The 5,964-nt window shown below is 32.0% G+C and overlaps 2 long non-coding RNA genes across 2 annotated transcripts; both read left to right on the top strand.

The window, feature by feature from the left end:
* The first annotated feature begins 208 nt into the window (after nucleotides 1-208).
* On the top strand, nucleotides 209-1,590 carry LOC148196462 (uncharacterized). Its single transcript, XR_015781021.1, has 2 exons — nucleotides 209-323; nucleotides 1,380-1,590. It is a non-coding gene; the product is annotated as an uncharacterized LOC148196462 (long non-coding RNA).
* A 2,568-nt stretch (nucleotides 1,591-4,158) lies between these two features.
* On the top strand, nucleotides 4,159-5,540 carry LOC148196461 (uncharacterized). Its single transcript, XR_015780609.1, has 2 exons — nucleotides 4,159-4,273; nucleotides 5,330-5,540. It is a non-coding gene; the product is annotated as an uncharacterized LOC148196461 (long non-coding RNA).
* The last annotated feature ends 424 nt before the right edge of the window (nucleotides 5,541-5,964 follow it).

Here is a 5,964-nt window from a genome sequence, read left to right as displayed (position 1 = left end):
AAGTGAATAGTAAAAATAAATTTTCAGCATTTGGATTCCTTAGCATGGAAGAAAGTAGTAGGTAGAAATTAGGATCAGATTTGGTGAGAAAAGGATTGAAATATTATTTTTAAATAATATTAAAATAATAAATAATATTAAAATATTAATGAATAGTAAATTTTTTTTACTATAAATAGCCATGGGAGGGAAGGGTATTTTGCACCAAGAGAAGAGAAATCAAGTGAGAGAAAGATAGAGAGAAATTTTTAGTTGCAAGAAGGGTAGAGGTTCTGAAAGGTTTCGGAGAAATAAATTCAGAGCAAGAGACGTCTGGAATAGAGGTAGGGGAGCTAACCTTTATATGTTTTTATATTATGATTTAATAGTTCTATGCTTTTATATTATGATTTAGTATTGTTTTATTACTATTCATATATTGAAATTCTTCTGTGTGAATACTGTTAATGCTTACTGTATGTTAATCTATATTGAAATTCAGTGTTAATATTATATGCTGTTGTTTTGAATCTGTAAATAAGAAATTTGTTAAAAACTAGTTGAGGAACACTTTGGCTAAGGAAAGACTTGGTACTTAAGTTGTCCATTGTGACGCACCTCTCTTTCCTGGAAGTCTACTCGACAAGTTTTTAACTTAAATCCTATTGAACAGATTTTGTACTGTTAAATTATTATGCAATATATGTTGTTGGAATGGAAATGTCTGATTAATTCATGTTATTGTGGTAGATATGAAATTATGAATTATAATTGTGATTATTGCATTTTATTATACTGCATTTGAATTTATGCATCTGAACATGTTATGAGTAGTATGGGGAGATTTTGTAGGGGTATAATGTGAGTTGAGGAATATTAGTATGGTATGAGTCTTGTGGAGAGATTAAGTAATATTATGGTATTTGTGTATATGTTGATGTTGAGGGTCCCGTAGTTGGAGGTTATCCTGATACTCTAATAATCATCTAGTCTCAAGTAGAGAGGGATGAATTATGTGGTGAGAGGAGCAGGAGGTCCTGGTCTATGTGCCGGTTTTGGACATAGTGAGGGGATTAACCTTGTGAATGGTATGAAGTATTTTGAAAGTGTATTTGTAAAAAGAAGTAGAAGTCATTACAAGTGCATAACCTCCCGTGACCGCTCATCAACGTATCATCCGGATGAGTGTCTATTGGGTATTGTGGTGTCTATTGGGTATTGTGAGACGAGTATCTAATAGGAATTGTGGTATGAGGGTGTCGAACATAATTATTATATGATGTTTATATCAAGGTAATTATACATGTTTTATAAATGATTTGTTGCATGTTAGCTCACCCTTACTTGTGTGTGCATGTGAATGCGATGATCGTATAATGCGTGATGTTATACGGGAGCAGATGAAGGAATGTCGTCTGATCCAATGCCAATGAAGAGAGAGACAGAAGAATAAGCTAGAAGAATTCGAATTATATTTATGAGTTTATAGTTGAAATCTGAGTTTAAAACATGTGTAGACATATATTATCTATGAATTTATAAGTGTGAGATTACGGGATATTACCGTAAATGTAATGTTACAATATATAAATTATGAATTATCCAGCGTGAGATATTGGGATGTTACATTAATGGTATCAGAGCAGTTCGTCCTTAGGATGACCTCTGTGTTGTGGGTCTTCCGTGTCTTCTCTGTGAAGAATTGAGTCTAAATGGTATAATTTACCATTTCCTCTAAATCTAGATAGTAGAGTATTGTGTCTAATTACCATGACTTTTACCATAGATGATTTTCCTTTCTTAATTCTGAGGGTTTGAGGAAATATATTAGAATTAGTTAAAGCCTTGATAGGGAGATATAATACTAGAGTTTAAGTTTCAATGGATGAGTGAAGATGTTGGTGTTTAGAAGTAAATTTTTTAGAAGTTTCTAGAACAAAATTAATAGATGAGATATCTTACGTTTCACAAAAAGGAGTTGAGTTCAAAGGCTAGATTAAGATAAGCTTTGGATAAGCAGGAATGTGGCAAGGTTTGAGAAATCAGTTTGGTTTAGTATATCAGTAACGTTAGAAGTCAGAAGAGAAGGAAGTATTGATGAGAAACAGAGTGGCATTGTGTGAGATTGGTAACATGGATTGATGTATCAGCGATGATTGGAATCTGAAGAAAGAAAATGGTGGAAGATTTGAAGATAAAGTTTAAAATAAAAAGGGATAGGAATACTGAAGTAGATTAAGAATAAATCAAATATTAGACGAAGAAGAGTAAATAAGAAGTTGTATAAGGCATAAAGAGGATTGAGAGAAAGTTTAATAGGAGGAGAAATTTATAAGTTAAGAGAACACGATGTCTTTAGAGAAGAATGAAGTATTGGAAGGATTCTAAGCTAAATGGATGATTAAAAGGAGATGGTTAGATTTTTTCAGTAAATGCATTAGAGATAAGATTTGAGAATATGTGAATTTGGTATGAGGAGTAGTGGAGAAAATCCAGGTACGAAAATTTTGGCTTTCGGCTTATGCAAATATTTGGTATTTTTATGATAGGATTAAAATGTCATGATTTATGGTTGTAAATTTTATTGATTTTGGAATATTAAAGTTAGTTGAGGTAGTGTAGGTTGAATTGATATTATTATGAACATGACAAGATAAGGAAGAAGAAGAGTTTGGAAATAGATAAAAAGGAGGGTTGCAATGTGATTAGGGAATTTGGAATAATTAAGAAGTTGTAGGTTGTGATTGGAGAAATTTCATCAGGTATAGTTATGTGGTAGTATTCAAACCTCAATGGTGATGTAAAGGATGAGGATGAGTATTTTAGGGATGTCTGACCAATGCAAGTGAAGGATAGATATTGCAGTCTAGGGTATGATCGAAAGGATAGTTTGGTCATGTTACAATATGTTTTTAGAAGTTTATGGTCTTCAAGAATTGTGAGTTGATTGTTGAACATTAAGTGTAGTTAAGGGTGAATGCAATATTATCGAGAATCAGATAAGTTCATCAAGGACGAGTGAAGGAAATGATGCATAATCTTAAGTGTGGAAGAGTTTCTATGGATGTTATAAAGCATACTCAATATAAGTATTATTTTTGGACAAGTCCTTGTTAAATGGGTATAGAAAAGAAAACATAAGGATGAATTGTTTAGTAATAGTGTTTTGGACTCCGTGTAATCATCAGAGTAATTAGAAATTTTACGGAAAATAGAAGTATAGGGTAAGGTGGAGCAATCTAGTATAAAATTTTGGTAAACATAAGTGGCTTTTGGAGGCGTACGATTTCTAGGAGTAGAAACTGTATTAAATAATGGAAAGTTGTTACGGAAAAAGAATGATTCTTAGAGTTTAACAGGGTCATGGAAGTCTTAAATAGGGATCTATAAGGAGAATCACTTTCTTGTTATAGTAGGAATTAAAAGTTTTATGGAATCTTGTGATTAATAGTTTATGAGTGATGAGTTCTTTTAAAACATTAATGAATTATTTTGAGACTAGTGAGGTATGTTTAATGGTGGTTTTCATGGGGCTAAAAGTGTCAAGTAAAAGTGTTTTGAAGGTTTATGATTTTAATTTTTTTCGTGAATACATTTCAAATTTGACATGCTAGAAATTTGATGCACAAAATAAGTAGAGTAAATGAATTTACAAGGAAACTAGGAGATAAGGTGAAATAATCATAACTTTATTTCGAATTTTTGAATTTTCGAGGACGAAAATTTTTTTGTGTTGGGGAGAATGTAAGACCCATAAAAAAAAAATATATATATATATATATATATATATATATATTTATAGTAGTAAATTTTAGTATTTTATTAGTAATAATAATTTTAATGGATGGAAAAATGTAAATTTTGGATATAAAATTATAGTAATTTTAGAAGGAAAGGTTCAAATTTTTGATAAACTTATTTAGTAAATTTTTTTTAATTGAATAGTAAAAAGTAAATAGTAAATAGTAAAAAGTGAATAGTAAAAATAAATTTTCAGCATTTGGATTCCTTAGCATGGAAGAAAGTAGTAGGTAGAAATTAGGATCAGATTTGGTGAGAAAAGGATTGAAATATTATTTTTAAATAATATTAAAATAATAAATAATATTAAAATATTAATGAATAGTAAATTTTTTTTTACTATAAATAGCCATGGGAGGGAAGGGTATTTTGCACCAAGAGAAGAGAAATCAAGTGAGAGAAAGATAGAGAGAAATTTTTAGTTGCAAGAAGGGTAGAGGTTCTGAAAGGTTTCGGAGAAATAAATTCAGAGCAAGAGACGTCTGGAATAGAGGTAGGGGAGCTAACCTTTATATGTTTTTATATTATGATTTAATAGTTCTATGCTTTTATATTATGATTTAGTATTGTTTTATTACTATTCATATATTGAAATTCTTCTGTGTGAATACTGTTAATGCTTACTGTATGTTAATCTATATTGAAATTCAGTGTTAATATTATATGCTGTTGTTTTGAATCTGTAAATAAGAAATTTGTTAAAAACTAGTTGAGGAACACTTTGGCTAAGGAAAGACTTGGTACTTAAGTTGTCCATTGTGACGCACCTCTCTTTCCTGGAAGTCTACTCGACAAGTTTTTAACTTAAATCCTATTGAACAGATTTTGTACTGTTAAATTATTATGCAATATATGTTGTTGGAATGGAAATGTCTGATTAATTCATGTTATTGTGGTAGATATGAAATTATGAATTATAATTGTGATTATTGCATTTTATTATACTGCATTTGAATTTATGCATCTGAACATGTTATGAGTAGTATGGGGAGATTTTGTAGGGGTATAATGTGAGTTGAGGAATATTAGTATGGTATGAGTCTTGTGGAGAGATTAAGTAATATTATGGTATTTGTGTATATGTTGATGTTGAGGGTCCCGTAGTTGGAGGTTATCCTGATACTCTAATAATCATCTAGTCTCAAGTAGAGAGGGATGAATTATGTGGTGAGAGGAGCAGGAGGTCCTGGTCTATGTGCCGGTTTTGGACATAGTGAGGGGATTAACCTTGTGAATGGTATGAAGTATTTTGAAAGTGTATTTGTAAAAAGAAGTAGAAGTCATTACAAGTGCATAACCTCCCGTGACCGCTCATCAACGTATCATCCGGATGAGTGTCTATTGGGTATTGTGGTGTCTATTGGGTATTGTGAGACGAGTATCTAATAGGAATTGTGGTATGAGGGTGTCGAACATAATTATTATATGATGTTTATATCAAGGTAATTATACATGTTTTATAAATGATTTGTTGCATGTTAGCTCACCCTTACTTGTGTGTGCATGTGAATGCGATGATCGTATAATGCGTGATGTTATACGGGAGCAGATGAAGGAATGTCGTCTGATCCAATGCCAATGAAGAGAGAGACAGAAGAATAAGCTAGAAGAATTCGAATTATATTTATGAGTTTATAGTTGAAATCTGAGTTTAAAACATGTGTAGACATATATTATCTATGAATTTATAAGTGTGAGATTACGGGATATTACCGTAAATGTAATGTTACAATATATAAATTATGAATTATCCAGCGTGAGATATTGGGATGTTACAACGGACGTACAACAAGACAACACAAGGAAACACAGGGTAAGCTTATGTAATTTAATTCACACATCAACATATAAGTTAAACATTCCAACAACACAAGTATAGTTCAACATATATATAATGATACGAAAACTATCACTAGACGGACCGTCCGGACTGTATGAATCTGTGTAGCTACAGGCGTTCCTGCACCCGGGTGATGTAGTAACTGGGATACACTCAACAGCTGCCACCCGAGGTTAGCCCTATCCAAAGTACCCCTAAGGAATAGGACCTCCTGCCGTTCCCACACATGACCTACCCCCTCTACGTGAGGACGAGTACTCACGGAACATCAGGATGAACTGCCAGCATTAGCATAACCACAGTCATACTTTACCAATCCCAATATTCAATACATGAGTCGTTCC

This window comes from Vigna umbellata, chromosome 7 (assembly GCF_029865625.1).
Source record: "Vigna umbellata cultivar VRB3 chromosome 7, Vumbellata_1.0, whole genome shotgun sequence".
NCBI classification, from domain to species: Eukaryota; Viridiplantae; Streptophyta; class Magnoliopsida; order Fabales; family Fabaceae; genus Vigna; species Vigna umbellata.
Note: the sequence above shows the minus strand (reverse complement) of the source record. Positions and strands in the feature narration are given on the sequence as shown.